The 19,008-nt window shown below is 39.6% G+C and overlaps 1 protein-coding gene across 1 annotated transcript in view; it reads left to right on the top strand.

Moving 5' to 3' along the window:
- The window catches only part of LOC128735978 (cell adhesion molecule Dscam2), a 468,886-nt gene that overhangs the window by 396,286 nt on the left and 53,592 nt on the right, over nucleotides 1-19,008 (top strand). The gene's annotated exons all lie outside the window — the stretch shown is intronic.

Genomic DNA, 19,008 nt, shown 5'->3' with positions numbered 1-19,008 from the left:
ATAAGGATAAAAGTTCAATCAAGAGCGGAATAGCACGAGACTATGGAAGCTTTGAACTACTAGGGGATCCCAATATAAACAACAATACGCAGGATAAGGCCGACTGTAATAAAAACAGTATTCATGTGTATATTGTTCCAAAAATCCTTGATCAAAACATCGAGTATGATTTTGACAAGACGGAATATGAATCTCATAACATTCAGGATTATGGATTCATTCGAAATTCTAATACACTCAAATCTCGTTTTACGTCCACTATTGGGGGGACGTAAATCAAATCGGTCGTAAAAAAAGTGGACGTTAATTCAAATTTCGGACGTAAAACGAGAGGACGTTAATTCAAATTTTGGACGTAAAACAAGAGGACGTTAATTCAAGTTTTGGACGTAAAAAAAGTGGACGAATTGACATAATTGGTTCCAACATGGAATAACTCGTGATCCTGACCGTATAGCACGTTGGTGTCTTCGACAAAGTTGTTTAGCAGATCAAGGGCTTTTCGTCGGATTGTATGGATTATAGAATTGTCTCACTACGTGGCGCTAGTGTATATGTAGTACTCTTATGCAGGCCATATCTTGCGCTGCTGACTATCTAGAATGTTGCGGTCTTCGAGAAGTTTACTCAAATGACTGACACCTTCAAGATGGTATGGAAAATAATGCAGAATTCGCTCATTACGTGGCGCTAGCGTATATGTAGCATTCTTATACAAGCTCTATCTTGCGCTGCTGACTGTTTAGAAAGTTGCGGTCTTCGGGAAGGTTACTCAAATGACTGCCGCCTTGAAGATGGTATGGAAAATAGCGCTGAATTGACTCACTACGTGGCGCTAGCGTATATGTAACATTCTTATACAAGCTCTATCTGGCGTTGCTGACTATTTAGAAAGTTACGGTCTTCGGGAAGGTTACTCAAATGACTGCCGCCTTCAAGATGGTATGGAAAATAGCGCAGAATTGACTTACTACGTAGCGCTAGCGTATATGTAGCATTCTTATACAAGCTCTATCTGGCGCTGCTGGCTATCTAGAAAGTTACGGTCTTCGGGAAGGTTACTTAAATAACTGCCGCCTTCAAAATGGTATAGAAAACAGCGCAGAAATTACTCACTACGTGGCGCTAGTGTATATGTAGTACTCTTATGCAGGCCATATCTTGCGCTGCTGACTATCTAGAATGTTGCGGTCTCCGGGAACGTTACTCAAATGACTGCCGCCTTCAAGTTGGTATGGAAAATAGCGCAGAATTGACTCACTACATGGCGCTAGCGTATATGTAGCATTCTTATAATAGCTGTATCTTGCGTTGCTGACTATCTAGAGAGTTGCGGTCTTCGGGAGGTTACTCAAATGACTGCCACCTTCAAGATGGCGTGGAAAATAATGCAGAATTCGCTCATTACGTGGCGCTAGAGTATATGCAGCATTCTTATACAAGCTGTATCTTGCGCTGCTGACTATTTAGAAAGATGCGGTCTTCGGGAAGGTTACTCATATGACTGCCACCTTCAAGATAGTATGGAAAATAGCGCAGAATTGACTCACTACGTGGCGCTAGCGTATATGTAGCATTCTTATACAAGCTCTATCTGGCGCTGCTGGCTATCTAGAAAGTTACGGTCTTCGGGAAGGTTACTTAAATAACTGCCGCCTTCAAAATGGTATGGAAAATAACGCAGAATTGACTCACTACGTGGCGCTAGTGTATATGTAACATTCTTATACAAGCTCTATCTGGCGTTGCTGACTATTTAGAAAGTTACGGTCTTCGGGAAGGTTACTCAAATGACTGCCGCCTTCAAGATAGTATGGAAAATAGCGCAGAATTGACTTACTACGTAGCGCTAGCGTATATGTAGCATTCTTATACAAGCTATACCTTGCTCTTCTGGCTATCTAGAAAGTTACGGTCTTCGGGAAGGTTACTTAAATAACTGCCGCCTTCAATATGGCATGGAAAATAGCGCAGAATTGACTCACTACGTGGCGCTAGCGTATATGTAGCATTCTTATACAAGTTGTGTCTTGCGCTGCTGGCTATCTAGAAAGTTACGGTCTTCAGGAAGTTTCGGAAAAATTTCTGTTTTATTTGTATGAGAGTCCTTATCCTCGTACCACAGGGGTAAGGGGTCTCAAAGCATCGTAAAATAAATTCATGTCTCCAAAAACACCCACAAGCCAAATTTGGTTCCATTTGCTTGATAAGTTCTCGAGTTATGAGGATACTTATATTTCATTTGTATGGGATCCCCCTTCTTAAAGAAGGCAAAGGCCTAAATTCACTATAGAAAAAAATCTTGCCTCCAAAACCCCTTACATGCCAAATTTGGTTCCTTTTGCTTGATTATTTCTAGAGTTATGAGTAAATTTGAATTTCATTTGAATGGGAGCCCCCCTCCAAAAGAGGGAAGGGGTCTCAATTTATAATAGAAAAAATTCTTGGCTTCTGAAACCTTTATATGCCAAATTTGGTTCCATTTGCTTGATTAGTTCTCGAGTTTTGAGAAAATTTGTGTTGCATTTGTATAGGAGCTCCCCCTCTTACGCCCTTCTTAAAATTGCTCCACCCTTAAAATTGCTGGTCATTTTATCTATCCAACGACATATAAATTGTTCAGTTTCGTTCAGTAGTTTAGTAGTTATTCGCATTTGAAATCTTTCATTCAAACGTTACACTTCTATTTTCGTTTTCACAAAGTGGTACCCAGTCCCAGTATAGTAAACAAAGACGTAGTCCTACGTCAAAATATTTTAAATGTTTGAGCAGTCAATGAAAACCTTGAGCTTTAACTCCATATTTGGTACCAAAATAATAAAAATCAATTCAGTGGTTCAAAAGTGATAAATTATTAAAGAAGGAAAGCTTGGCAAAAGTTGGGATTTGGGATCACTCTTTCTCAAAACGGGGCTCCCTAAGTGCCAATTGAAAAAATACGGGTGTAAATTTTGTAGAATTTTTATGGACGGTTGACCAAGCCGGAAAGCGAGGGATAAAAAATACACAATCATCCTAAGAAACTTCCCCGGCCCCAAAAACTTGCACGTTAATTCAAATTTTGGACGTAAATCGATAGGACGTTAATTCAAATATCGGACATAAAATGAAATCACGTAAAATGAATGGACGGTTCGGTAACTTAAACTACCTTTCCGAAGAAAGGAACTTCTTGTACAACCAAGATCATGAGTTATGGCAAATACAAAAAAACATACACTAGTGCAGCCGGTTCCATACCACCTTGAATTTTCCATACTATCTTGAAGGCGGCAGTTATTTAAGTAACCTTCCCGAAGACTGCAACTTTCTAGATAGCCAGCAGCGCAAGATACAGCTTGTATAAGAATGCTACATATACGCTAGCGCCACGTAGTGAGTCAATTCTGCGCTGTTTTCCATACCATCTTGAAGGCGGTAGTCATTTGAGTAACTTTCCCGAAGACCGCAACTTTCTAAATAGTCAGCAGCGCAAGATAAAGCTTGTATAATAGTACTGTATATACGCTAGCGCCACGTAGTGAGTCAATTCTGCGCTATTTTCCATACCATCTTGAAAGCGGCAGTCATTTGAGTAACCTTCCCGAAGACCGTAACTTTCTAGATAGCCTGCAGCGCAAGATAGAGCTTGTATAAGAATGCTACATATACGCTAGCGCCACGTAGTGAGTCAATTCTGCGTTATTTTCCATAGCATCTTGAAGGCGGCAGTCATTTAAGTGACTTTCCCGAAGACGTTAATTCAAATTTCGGAAGTAAAACGAGAGGACGTTAATTCAAATTTCGGACGTAAAACGAGAGGACGTTAATTCAAGTTTTGGACGTAAAAAAAGTGGACGTTAATTCAAATTTTGGACGTAAAACGAGAGGACGTTAATTCAAAATTTGGACGTAAAAAAAGTGACGTAAAACGAAATCACGTAAAATGAACGGACGTAAAACGAGATTCTAGTGTAAACACTTTATAGTTAGCAAAACGCACTATAATCACAAAATTTGTTTATATGAATTATATAAGAATATACTTATATTCAAAAACGCTATAAGAGAACTTAATAATGTTTCAATAAACTTCTATTTCATTTTGTCATCCGGAGATAAAATAAATTGGAGGAAACTAAAAACAATAACAGCACACATTTTCTCAGATAAGAATTGCAAATTATGTTTTTGTAATTATTCTTTAACTAAGTTAGAATCCATCACGGATATCGAAACAGTTCTCACTGAGTTTCATAAGAGTCCGATAGGAGGACATGAAGGTTTGGAACGTACCTTTAAACGAATCGCTGAGCGATATTATTGGAAAAATATGAGACACGATATAAAAGAGTTTATTAATAGATGCGATGAATGTCAAAAAAATAAGATTCAAAGGAAAAATAGGATACCTTTAAAAATAACTTCTACTTCGACGAAATCGTTCGAAAAAATTTTTTTTAGACATTGTTGGTCCATTACCAGAAACAAAAAAAGGCAATAACTACATTTTAACCATTCAGGACGATCTAACGAAATTATTCATTGCCAAAGCCATTCCTGAAGCTACAGCAGAAATGACTTGTAAAGCCTTTTTAGAAAGTGCAATTTGTACATATGGAGTACCTAAAGAATTAGTTACCGATAGAGGAACTAACTTTGTCAGCAAATTATTTCAAACTCTTTGCAAGTTATTGCACGTAAAGCAAATACAAACTACAGCATATCATCCTCAAAGCAACGGAGCCCTTGAGCGATGTCACCGTACTTTAAAAGAGTATATCAGATCATATGTTTGCAGCAATCTTGATGATTGGGATGAATATATTCATTGTTTTGCATTTACCTACAATACAACTGAACATTCGTCAACTGGATTTTCTCCTCACGAATTAATGTTTGGATACAAAGCCGAGTTGCCGACATCAATTTGTTCAGCATACAAGGAAAATTCAAATTATTACACATATTTAAAAGATTTGAGATATAACTTAGAGGTTATTCAAAAATCTGCTAGAGCTAACTTACTTGCTACAAAAAATACAAGAAAGGAAAAATATGATCAAAAAACAAATGACTGGTTACCAATGTGGGGTGATCTAGTATTATTAGAAAATATTGCTACTGGAACTGGTAGGAAATTACAGGGATTATATAGTGGTCCACATGAAGTAATAGCTATCAATTCTCCACAAACTTGTACAGTATTATTAAAAAAATACTAATAAAAAGATTGTCGTGCATAACGATCGTCTCAAGCGTTATCTAAATTAATGGAAAAGCAAACGGTGGCTATTGATTCAATTTTTCAAGTAGCTAACCACATAATATCTAAGTTTGGAGCCGAAATTTTCAATTAACCATGGCTGAATTAATATGTATAATGTCAAGGCTCAAGATGAAAACGTAAAAAATAAAGCTAGAGATCATTTATTTCAATTGGTTACTAAAAGTGAATTACTTATTACTGATGTGACAGAGAAAACCGATATATTTTTGTCACTGTTAACAACGGAAAATCGACCTTTGTCTTATAAATTATATAAACCAGCTAAATTTTTAAAAGATTTGGAAAAAATTCAGGAATTGTTACCAAAAGGATTTGAATTTCCAATTGATTTAACGATGAAAAATATTATGCAGTTTTATGCAATTTCTAAAGTCTCATCAAATCTTGATGGATGCACGGTTAATATTAATGTTAAAATTCCAATTACAAATAAGTTAATATACGAGGCTTATAAAGGTACTAGCGTACCAGTATTTAAATACAACCAATTATACGTTACAGCAATTGAAAATGATGTTGTTTTAAAACCATTCAATTCAAATGTTGGAATGATAATTTCTTACCCCGAATATATGAAATGTACTGAAATCCAAAGTATGAAAGTATGTCCTTCATTTCATGTTTTACAAAATCTTACACTAACGGACAACTGTAATGTAAGAACGTTTTTGAACAATTCAAAAGATGTCTGCATTTCACAACCATTGAATTTGAAACACCAACTATGGATACAGTTAAATGATCCAAATTCTTGGGTTTACGCTGTTCCAACAAAAACAAATTTAATTGTCATTTGCAATGACAAAAAGGTACAACGAGTTGAAATTAATATGGTAGGTCGTTTGAGAATTACGAAACCATGTTTAATTAAATCAGATGAAATTTTATTGCATTATTACCCACAAGAGCATTCTGATATTGAACTTGACATTAAAAAGATAGATTTTCAAGATCAGCCTAGGGAAATAAAAATACTTGATGATAAAATACCTGAAACTACTAAAAATAACATTTTTACCAAATTTAATAATAAAGAATTATTTGATGAAATGGTAAATTTGAAGAACATGAATGCTAATAAACTTCAACTTTTGAACGTAGAAGTAGAGAAGCACTCCTTTTCAATTTGGAAGGCTATTGTTTTAACAATTGCCTTGATAATATTGATATATTTATGTTTTAAGATTTACAAATGCTTAAAAAATAAATTTGGGAAAGGGAAAAAGATCGTCGCTCTTCCAATTCAAGCATCAGCTCCTGTATCAGTGTCTTATATTAGTTCGGAAACGGTCCAACCTAAACAACAATCAAGAAGCTTTAGTCAGGCTAGGTTTTAGATTATAAGGCACAAAATATTGTAAAAGTGTTAGATTATAAGGCACAAAATATTGTAAAAGTGTTAGATTTAAGATTCTAATGTTGTAAAAAAAAATATATATTTAAGAAGATACATTTTTTTTTCCTTCAGGGGGAAGTAATGTGATATGACGATATCACTATTCTTTTCTATTTCCTTTCGTAGCTTTCTTTTAGCAGATTATTAGTCAACGGTTTTTTTGTCGTTCTAACCACAAGCTAGCTAGCAGATGTTTCATTCTGAACATCTGTCATTTTTAAGCGCTATTTGAGTAGGGTTAACGAAGCGCACGCGCTGTTTCCTTTTAGGGATGTAAAACCATAAATTAAACCCATGCGCAAAAGCATAGGGGTTTTAATTATAGTAGCAGTAGGGGAATAATGTATATTCACCCCAATAGAATGTTTAGGCAACTAGGGTGGAACCCTTGTAGAAAACCGTTAGACCGTTAGATTAGAAATGTTACTAGGGGAGAACCCCTACAAAGAGGGCTACGAAAGGGACGCACAGTGGAAAATCAAATAAATAGACTGTCTTCCCGTCGGGACAGTGTTCAGTAATTCAAAAGTAGTCGAATTCACTACATCGTTGTAGAATATCACACGCCACACTGGTTACTACGCACTGGTACGCCTTGCTGGAAACCCCTTGTTTTATACTATATATTTATATAGTAGAAAGTCAAAAAAAGAAACAAAAATATGAATTCAAATCTATGACACTTTTGCCATAAGTATTGCCCGTTTCTTTGGTAACAAAACACGCTGCTCACTTTTTTGATAGCTTGAAATCGTCGCAGAAAGAATCTGCTTGGCTGTATGTAAGTTATAAATATATATTATGCTTGACTGGCACGTAAGCTATTGATTTACTTGACAAAATAAACGTTATTTGCCCCCGCGACGATTCTGGCGACGGTGTCGCCCGCGACGGTTATAATTCATTGCGTACGAAAGGGTGGGAAATTGACTATATATCATATATCCGCAACAACAAAATATTGCTAAATTCAAATTTTAATAAATTCTTTATTATTCGGGTTGGCCGTGGCCTTCACCGGTTCAGCTTTAAGGGGGCATAGTACTTTTTCAGTTAAAAAAAAATCGAAATTTTTTTATTGATTATTTCGAAAAATTAACATGTTGACCATATGTGTTTGAAGTCGTTTGGATGAAATCTAAAAATTGACAAAGTTACAGCTATTTGTACCGCGCATGTCTGGAGCGCATACACGGCGATAAAGACGCCGTTTTTCTTGAAACCAGGTTTTCAAAGTCGGTACCATAAATATCTCAAGAACGGCTCAAGCAATTCTGTTGATTCTTTTTTTGTTTGAAAGCCAACAAAATTATCTAAGTTTTGACCCATCCTTTTTTCGATATTGCAATTTTTGTATGTTTTAGAAATGTTTAAAGTCAATTTTTTCGACTAAAAACCTTACTTTTAAGTTTAAATGTCCGCCATTTTGTTATGCGTTCGAATTTTAGAAAAATCATGGGTCAAACACGAGATAATTTAATACTCTTTGATGTCGTTTTGGAATTTTTCAATTCGGATAAGCCCCCCGCGCCAATACATGGTACCGCAAATCATGTTTTTTTCGAATGATCATGTTCAAGGAGCCGTAGGGGAGAGGGGAAGAGGTTAACATATGCAAACAAAATTTTAAATATTAGTATAAAGTGCAATGTTTAAAATGTAAAAAATCTGAATTGATTCGCTTTTCGCGTTATCGAGAAAAAAATATTTGAAATAAGGCAAAAAATATGGTGTAAAAAATACTATGCCCTCTTAATATTGTTGTTGCAGTTGAAAACCGTGATAACCGACGTGCGACATTCGGGTTTATTCTTGATCTGCGTGTCGCAACTACGTCGCACGTGGTGCGCTGTGTTCGCACATTGATATGTGTTGGGGCCGAACGGCACCACTTTTAAGCGATCGTACGCAACTGACGTCTTCGTTTAGTCACTCTCGATAGGCCAAATGCCAGCTATTGACAGCTGCCTGTCACTGTAGCTTCTGCACAAGGACCAAGCGAGGAAAATAAGCGACTCTCTTAAGCGAGAATAGTTTATGAAGTTTCATTTGCTGCTTTCCATCAGTTTAAATTTAGACACTTAGATTGATTTCTTTCGAAAATGATGAACAAGACAAGGCAGGAGGGATCCGTAGTGATGCTAATGATTATTTGACTGTCAACTCAGTATAAGGCAGTAAAATACAAAGCATTTTGCAAACAACTTTAACTTATTTAGTAGCTTTCAATCGTGAGAATGAATAAAACGCTGTAAAAAATTATCGACTTGCAAAAATTTGGATTCCTCAACCTGCAGCACCATTTTGACCATTTTAACATAACAATTTTTTGATACAATCAAATCAGATACATAAATACATATATGTCTAACTAAATAGTGTTTGATGTTGAAGTAAGATTTGAAGCGCTATTGACATTTATACGAATAATCCAGAGTAATTGAATATTCTCAATCTGCAGTCTCAACAAACCCTATAGAGTAGGGCGGGGCATAAGTGCGATGTTTGAAGTTGTCATCAATTATCATGAGATAAAAAGAAGCACAGCAATAAAATATATTTTATATTGATGCAGTAAATCAATATCTTGGGGGGCTCCGTAGCCGCAAGGTTACCGAGTCTACTTTGACAAGCGAGTGGTCGTTGGTTCGAATCTTAGTAGAATCAAAGCCATTCGATGTCAAGTTATTTTAGCATGGGTTTATTCTCAGGCCCCTCATTTACCCTTCCTTCATGCTGAATTCTATATGTTTACCCACTGAAGCTTCTTGACAGTGCAAAAGTCCCTCCTATAGTTAAGTGTTACTGGTCAGAGGAACGAAGGAGTCCTAGCCAGGGACGACGGCTATAATATGGAATAGTGCTGGCAGCGAGAAACAAGTGGGTAAAGTAAATCAAGCTTTGAAGGAAGGGTAAACCCCAATACACGCAAGCACGCATAAAATTTAATAAGCATATCGCTCACTCAATAGCGATTATAGAGAAAGAAATGCCGTGCAGGTCATTCAGCAAACACCCGGGCGATATTACAATAGATCAACTATACTGGTCGCAGTAATGAGTCCACACATGGAAAAAAATCAATATCTTCACATTCAACTATAAATCGTCTGGGATAAGAGTATTATACAAAACAAATTCTTTTTTTTCCTGATTAGCAGCCGAATCGAAAAGTACGAAGCTCGAATCCATGAAATTAGCACAGCAGTAGCTAACAAAACCATAATATGTTTCGCTATGGAATATTTAAAATGTGCACCTTTCCTATTTTCCGCTGGCGTGCTGCAGCCTCCGTCAGACCGAAACTTTACCAAAGGTTTTTTCTTATTACATCAGCGAATAGACAGTGTTTTCCTTCACCCAGCATCTGTAGAGCACACATTTTTCTGCAGATTTTCTATTTCTAGTATCTGTAATGTAGTGCCTAAAACTGTATATAATTATCTATGATTTTTGCCTCGTCCATGACTCGCACTTTTACCCCATCCGTGAATCGCATTTTTACCTCGCTAGGCGCTTGACGGGGTTTGATCAAATTATGGAAAAGCGGAATATATTTTGTAAATTCTTCTCACCACATTTTCAAAAGATATGTGAGTGATGTAAAACGCTGCTACAAATTTTCAATAAATAATATCCTCCTGTTGATATCGTATTTGCCGCATAACGAAATATTACATCAAAACCGCCCTAAATTACATGTGCACATTACTCAGCAACTATGCTTCGTAAACAACCAAAGTTTACGTTAGGTACAAGCTGTCAAAGTAGTCATACATCTATGCCAATGTAGTCAATTTACTAGGAATTTCAATTTTCCCCCATCGCACTTTTGCCCCTCTTTACTATATATGCTGTATGTAGCATTTATACATGAAGAATCGAATTATTACATGCATGTATACATGCTACTATCGCCACAAAGAGACTTACGTAGTCCTGCGTCACCTATATGCGGTCGTGTCTACACACAACCTCTCGGATTTTTTTCCGATTCTTCAAGCAAACTGTCAACTTTCTCATCGTACGGCTGATTCCAAAGACCACCACCGTCAGCGCATAAGTTTCTGTCGAATATGTCAATATTCGAACAGTCGTACCCGTACCATTGCTTAGTAAGTTGGTAGAAGAACAAAGTAAAGATTGGGATAATGTACTTGTTGAGGCGGAGTATTTATTGAACAATACTCTAAACCGTTCAAAATTTGATGAAAATTTGATCGGAGTCAGGGAAAACGCTTCACAAAATATAAAACGGTTGCAAGAATACAATGAGCAACAATACGATCGACGGAGTAAAGTTGGAACGCGGTATTGCGAAGAGGATCTCGTTTCTATTCGGTCAGTTAAGCCAGTAGCCGAGAGAAGTAGACTGAAGCCTAAATTTAAAGGGCCTTACGTCCAAAGCTGCCACAAATACAGATATTTGTGCATGCATAAATTTGGGACCCATCAATTATTTCAGTTGCTGTGATTTCTGGCTCTACTAATGTTCCTGAATTTTAAAGTAGTCCATAAACTATGTATGTTATTTAAAAGATTAGATCGAGAAAATTAAATACTCCGGAGAAAACGGTAGGGTCCCAAATTTATGCATGCACAAATATCTGTATTTATGGCAGCTCTGCTTACGTCGTGAAAAAGGTTCTTGATCATAACCGTTACGTAATTTCCGATATTGATGGTTATCAAGTGTCAAATCGTCGTTACGAGGGAATTTTTGATCCAGTAATCTCAGGTTGTATAAAAAATCGATAACAAAGAAATTGAATTTTCAGAATCAGAAGGCGATGAGGCAGAATACGTTGATGAAGATGATTGAACAACAGAAGCTATATGTACAATAAGAACGTTATTATAAGAAGAGTAAAAGATGAAAATAACAGGTAAAGAAAACAAAATCTTGAAAACAAACAAACGAATACGCGATTAGCGATCTGTTGCGGCCAACAGAAAAGTCAAGATGGAAGAGCTGTAGCAGTTTAAGCGATACTGAACGCACTCTCGTCTGTTCGAAAATTACTAAACCCGTAGGGCTGTCATAGTTTGACGTTGCGTTCATTTAAAAGCAGCATTCGAAATAATCGACCGCGATTTGTTCTTGGCCAAAATCTCTAAGCTCGGTGCCGACACATGCCTCACACAATGGCAGCGATCCTACCTGTTTGATCGAACGCTTCGAGTTAAGCTCGGTAGTGTTGAATCCCGGGCCTTCACGAACTTATCTCGAGTGCCGCAAGGCAGTAGCCTTGGTACTTTGATATTTTTGTTATACGTGAATGATGTTTGTTTTCTGCTTCCCGATGGATGCCGCTTGCTGTATGCTGACGACCTGAAAATTTTCTTGGTTGTTAGAGAAACTGAAGATTGCCGTGAGCTTCAGAAAATTCTTCATCGTTTTGTTGAATGGTGCAAGTGGAACCGTATTATCACAGACTAACAGACGTAACACTTCGAACAAATTTTCTAACAAAACATCGTTTCGATGACATCTCTAAGACTTGGAAAAAATACTAGCATCACCTGGTGCAGTCTTCGTGCTACGCAGAGTAGTTTGCTAAAATTTAGTAATGCTATAAATTACTTTACTTACTTATTCAACCGAGAGCCGAGGTGGCTCTTGCCGTATCAAGAATTCCTCTCCATTGTACTCGGTCCTGGGCTACTCGTCGCCAATTCGTTGCGCGTCTCGACACACGCAAGTCGGTTTCAACCTCGTCGAGCCATCGTGCACGTTGAGCCCCTCTATTCCTGGTGCCGGTGGGGTTCTTGAAGAGCACGGATTTCACTACACAGTCGTCCAGGATCCTTGCGACTTGGCCGGCCCACCGTAGTCTCCCAACTTTCGCCAGGTGTACGATGTGAATCTCTCCAAGCAGTGCCTGTAGCTAGTGGTTCATACGTCTCCGCCACTCACCGCTTTCCGTCTGTACTCCGCCAAAAATAGTCCGCAAAACCTTTCGTTCAAAAACGGCAAGTGCACGTATGTCTTCCGTAAGTAAAGTTAGTGTCTCAAGTCCGTAGAGACTACCGGTCTGATTAGCGTTTTGTACATCGTCAGCTTTGTGCGGCGGCGTATGCTCCTTGATCGAAACATCTTGCGAAGGGAAAAGTAGGCTCGATTTCCAGCTTGAATGCGTCGTTGGATCTCCTTACTCGTATTATTGTCGGCGGTGACCAGAGATCCCAAATATACGAACTCATCAACCACTTCTACCGCAGTTCATCGCTGTCAATAGTCACTGTCCGTGGGAGGCAAACGTTACTTTCTCGGGAGCCTCTACCATGTATTTGGTTTTCAACGCATTAATTTGTAATCCTATCCTCCTAGCCTCCGTTTTTAGTTTGGCGTAGATTACCTCCGCCGTCCCACGGTTTCTAGTAATGATGTCGAGGTCGTCTGCAAAGGCTAGGAGTTGGCTACTCTTACTGAAGATCGTTCCCCTCGTTTCAATGCCCGCTCGCAGGATCACACCTTCAATAGCGATATTGAATAACATACAGGACAGTCCATCCCTTTGCCGTAACCCTCTTCGCGATTCGAAAGGGCTTGAATGTGTCCCCAAAACGCGCACGTAGCACATCACTCGTTCCAGAGTAGCTCTGATCAGCCGCGTCAGTTTGTCCGGAAAACCGTACTCGTGCATTATCTGCCATAGCTGTTCGCGTACAACGGTGTCGTATGCTGCTCTGAAATCCACGAAAATATGATGCGTGGGCACGTTGTACTCTCGACATATCTGAAGGATTAGTAGCACGGGCCCCCATAAACTCCGCCTGATACTGCCCTACGAATTCTCTTGCTATTGGGGATAGACGACGCTACAAAATCTGGGAGAGCACCTTGTAGGCGGCGTTGACCAGCGTAATACCGCGGTAGTTACAGCAGTCAGCCGGTCGCCCTTTTTGTAGATGGGACAGATTACGCCTTCCATCCACTCCTCCGGTAATTTCTCTTCTTCCCAAATCCTTGAAATCAGCCAGTGAAATGCCGTTACAAGCGGTTCTTGGCCATTTTTTGAAGAGTTCGGCGGCCCTTTCCGGCGGCTCTATTATTCTTCAGCAAACCAATTTCTCCGGAATATGGTCGATTTGGTTCGAGGTTCGTTGGTCAGATGATCTCCAGGTGGTGCTTTTGATCACCAAGCCTCGGGAAGCCGAAAAATTGATGCATCGCTGGCCGTTATCGTTCGTGTCGGTGTGCAGGCTAAGGGGCCCGATCACCTGTCACAATGCTATAAATTTACTTGTATATTATTTGATAACAGCGTTACACTGGATAGTAAATTGACTTTTGATACGCATCGATCGATCATCATACAAAAAGCAAACTGCCAGCTTGGGTTTATCAAAAAAGTTTGTAACGAGTTCAGTGATCCATTGTGCTTTCGATCGTTGTACTGCGCTTTGGTAAGACCTCTCCTAGAAACTGCTTGCATTATTTGGGGCCCATATCAGGAGTACTGGAACGACCGTATAGAACAAATACAAAAGCGATTCGTTCGGTTTGCTCTACAACGATTACCTTGGAGAGATGCCAATAACCTGCCCTCATATCCAGATCGGCGTTAAGTAATCAATTTAAGCACACTGCTTCCACGTCAGAAAATTGCCCAGGCCACATTTGTCGCCAAAATTCTAAAAGGCGAAGTTGACTGCCCCGCCCTGCTATCACGTTTCCAGTTCAACACGCCCGAACGACCGTTACCCAAGCCAATAACCAAGCTCCAATACTTTTGTGACAGTTTTCATCAAATCGCTGTTTTTTTCGAATTACATACTCTCTATTTGAGTAATTACAATCTAATATGTTACTACTGAAACATCAAAAAATCAAAATTGATTTAAAAACCCATTCAAAACTCAATCATTAAACCATTATTTTTTGATCCAAAATAAATGTATAAAAGCCATAAACTTGGCTCCAATAGACCAAATCAAGGTGACGTCATCTGGCAGATACTGGCGCCCTTTTTTACAAACAGACCGCAGAATCCAAAAAAGTTTCATGTGTTTAAACGGCAAGTTTGTTGTTTAAACCGAGTTTAAACAGCATTAGGATTAAATTTAAAAGCCATTTTGCCTGTAAAATGTTAAAAAACACGCTACATTCGCTATAAACGGAAAGGAAAGTTTATATTTTTTTGAAACGATGGTTCTACAATTGATGAAGGGACGGTACGGGAAAGAAATGAAAATTTTTTGGTGAAGGAGGGGAAGAGCGGAAAGGAAGGAGGGGGGGGGTGGTATAGGTAGCTATGCTTGACAAGTAGTCATTTTGACTCCTACCTTTTGTCCAATGCTGGAAGGTGCATGAGTCGAACCAAGCTGTAATCTGAGATTATAACCGGATTCGAACCCACAACACCCGCCAGGGCATGTGGTTCGCTGGTACTTGTACCTTTGAACCATAGAGGCGCTGGACAAAAGGAGACCGCAAAATCCACTCCTCAAGCATAGCGACGCGTTTGGTTGGGTTATCGACACATATTGTGCCGCTTCCTGCATCAATTGCAGATTACCACCGATCGAGAAGTTTTAATCTAACTATTGTTTTACTTTCAGGACGACGACACTATGCCGGCCCTTACGACTTGAAAGGTACTGCACGTGACGTTGTTCGTCTGTCAGCGTGTGTTAGCCGCGTTTCTCGGCGCGGGTTTTCGAGGGAAGGCCCGGTTCCTATGTAATAGACTAATCTCAAGTTTCGAATCTCACATGTGTCGATAACCCAACCAAACGCGTCGCTATGCTTGAGGAGTGGATTTTGCGGTCTCCTTTTGTCCAGCGCCTCTATGGTTCAAAGGTACAAGCGAAGCCGACGTGGAGGTACATTCCACGGTATCTGGTACAGGAGTTCCGGGCAATCCACATTGCCTGTTATTAGGTCGAATATAAATAGACGCTGCTGTTTGACGCGCGTTTGACGACTGCGAGTGTATCCAGGCTAATCAGTTGACAACGGTCTATGTAACTGGGAAGATTGACTGGAACATTCCACGGTAGCTGACGCAAGGCGAATCGCACAAATTTCTTCTGAATCCGCTCAATCGCAAGGATCTGTGTTACGTGTGCAGGAGCCCAAACCGGGGAAGCATACTCCAAAATGCTGCGTACGAGAGAGCAATATAGCGTCTTGAGGCAATAAACGTCAGTGAATCCAGACGCATGGCGTCGCATAAAACCAAGCACGGTGTATGCTTTAGCAGTGACTCTACTTATATGCTCGTCGAACCTCAATTTAGAGTCGTTACTATTGACTAGGTCGAGAATAGAGTTAACACGTTCCAGACAATCCGGTCCCATGCTGTATTGATGAAGAAAAACGGTGTTACGGCGACTGTATGATATTACTTTACACTTATTGCTGTTAACACGCATGCCGTTGTCACTGCACCAGACTAGCAGACGATTAATATCCTCCTGTAATGCAACACAATCGGCAGGGGCACCAATCACCCGAAAGATTTTTAGATCGTCGGCAAACGATAATTTCGATGATGACAGCAGCTCGACCAGGTCATTAATATAAATTATAAAGATGAGCGGGCCAAGCACACTGCCTTGAGGGACACCAGACGATATGTCAAATGTTCTGGAGCGCACGGAGTTTACTGTAACGAATGCTCTGCGATCGGATAAGTATGAGTAAAGCCATTCGGTAAACCATGAGGGAAATCCGATGTAGTTCAGTTTTTCAATAATGAGATTGTGTGGTACAGTATCAAAAGCTTTCGCAAAATCAAAATAGATAGTATCCACTTGCCGCTTAGCTCCTAGCTCACGTGAAATCGCCGTGACGTAGCACATAAGATTTGATGTTGTCGAACGATGCTTCATAAATCCATGCTGGCTGTTAGAGATAATCGGTGCGACTGATCTGTATATAGTTTTATGGAGTAGTTTTTCGAATACCTTGCTGAGGCTGCAAAGTATGGATATGCCACGGTAATTGGTGACCGATTTGTAACTTCCGGACTTATGGATCGGCACGATGGACGCCATTTTCCATGCAATTGGGAACGATCCACTACTGATTGAGCGGTTAAAAATAGCGGTAATCGGCGATGCAAGCGAAACGGCGCAGTTTTTTAAAAATACTGGTGGTAGACTGTCTGTTCCGGGTCCTTTCGTTGAATCGAGATCTTCAAGAGCTTTCCGAACCTCGTCTATAGAAAACTGCACTAGTGGTAGATTAATATCACGGAACGGTATATGCTCGAAGCAGTTGTGTCGCTGGACGGGTGATGCTTTACCAAATACGCCCTCGAAAAACGTAGCGAAAAGATTAGCTGATTCTGAGCTCGAATGAGAAGTTGTTCCTTCGAAGTTGACCGACGGAGGAATATTGTTGCCAGTTTTCCGTTTCTTAACAAAATTCCAGAAACAGGAGGGGTCCTGTTTAACAGCAGACTAAATCCTTTGCAAATAGTTGTCATATGTTGCGGTAAGGACAGCTTTATACTCATCCTCACGCTCCCGAAGTTTAGCTCTATCAGATTCGCTTTTAGTAAAGAAATATTGGTTGCGCATTTTACGGAGGTTGTTACGAAGGTTTCGGAGCTGAGGGGTCCACCACGGTTGCTTGAAGTTGGAGACCAACGCTTGTCTTTTTTTGGGCACATGTCTAGTGATAACACCTAAAAGTGAATCATAGACAGCAAGTAGCATCTGGTCAACTGAGTCAGTGTTAAAAAATTGATTGTCCCACTCCATGTCCGCAAAAATAGAGTTCAACAGATCATAGTCACATGCAGAGTAGTCAAATCTGATCTGATCAACTTGGTCGTCAGGTATTGTCGCGTCCATCTCGTCAAGTAATAAAATGAATGGTTCGTGATGATAGTCGACAGGCAACAGTGGAGAGGGCGGTGCTACTATATCAAGATATTCTGGAGTATTGGTAAATGGTCCAAGAATAGTATTGTATTGGACCTGGTCCAAGAGCCTACCATTCGTGTTGACAATATGATTAATTTGTCTCAAGCCATTGGAAAACATTGCGTCTGTAAAGTGTAACTCAATTTCAGCTGAGGCACTCGAAGGAATATACCCATTAATATCATCGTCAGCTTTCCACCTTAAGTCAGGTGAATTGAAATCGCCTATTGACAAGATTATGTCCGATTCTGAAAGACAGTCCAAGATACACTGTGTTGCTCTTACGTGAGCTGAGTATAGCTCGGTACTCGAATTGTACATGTTGCCTATACAAGAATCATAGTTAATCTAATTAGCCTTTTCATGGTACTTTCAAAAGCAAACGTTTTCAGAAAAATGGTACGAGTTACCATAGTCCTCGTTTCAATGTTGCGATGCTTTTGTATGTTGTTGAAGCATGACAACTGACGTTATCTGTTGAAGCATCTTCAACTGACGTTTTTGAAATTTTGACGACGCGGCATAGCGTCGGCGGTAAGCTGAGGCCACAGACAGACATCCAAGCGAAAGGTCCCCACTTGGATAAAACTTATGTCAAATTAGTTGGGAAACTATAGTCACAGACAAACAGACATAACTCTTGGAAGAAAAATCAACAAAAATTATCGTACCTCACATTTAGCCTGAACACTAGCACCATCTATGATCGGCATTCCCAAATATCAAATAACAATATGGGTATCCCTCGAAGTAGCAAGTATTTTTTATGGGGAATTCCCTTTCTTTCGTCAAAAAGCGCCACTTTGACCAAAACGGAGACATTCCCAACTAAGCCCAATTTCGATATGACGGTTTAATCGGTACGATGAATGGAAAACGAGTGTTATGTCTGTTTGTCTGTGCTATAGTGATGATGTCGCTAAAGACGCATAAAATTTTCCACTAAACTCACAACAGCTAGCTTCTGGCGCTAGCATAACGCTCACAGTCCATATATACTAGCGCCAGAGGAGCCAAAGGTTGTCAGCACAGAACAGAAGTGGAAGTCCAAACGATTCGACGTTCAAAACTGGTGACAGAGTCTTTTTTGTTTTTATTTTTCTTTGGGAAGGTTTTCGTATAGAAGCGAATAACAGCAATATAAGCAGAACGCTCGCTGCCAATCGCACAGCAGCGTTCACAGGCTTTCGTGTGCATTCGTATGCGTTCGTGTGTTTTCGTGGAAAAAAGTGACTCGCTACCGCCAGGTTCGCTAGTGTCTGTAGAAAGTAGCATGTACGTGTTTAGATTTCTACTTCCGCTTCTGTTCTGTGTTGTCAGTGTACAAATCAAAAGAATCATTTAGTTGGGAAACTATAGTGGTGGGGACGCTAGCATATTAGGTGATTTTAATTTGAAATTTTATCCACGAATTCCCGAAAAATTTGTTCCTGAATGGATGTCTGTTCCCTGTGCTGAGGCT

Source organism: Sabethes cyaneus, chromosome 2, assembly GCF_943734655.1.
Source record: "Sabethes cyaneus chromosome 2, idSabCyanKW18_F2, whole genome shotgun sequence".
NCBI classification, from domain to species: domain Eukaryota; kingdom Metazoa; phylum Arthropoda; class Insecta; order Diptera; family Culicidae; genus Sabethes; species Sabethes cyaneus.
Note: the sequence above shows the minus strand (reverse complement) of the source record. Positions and strands in the feature narration are given on the sequence as shown.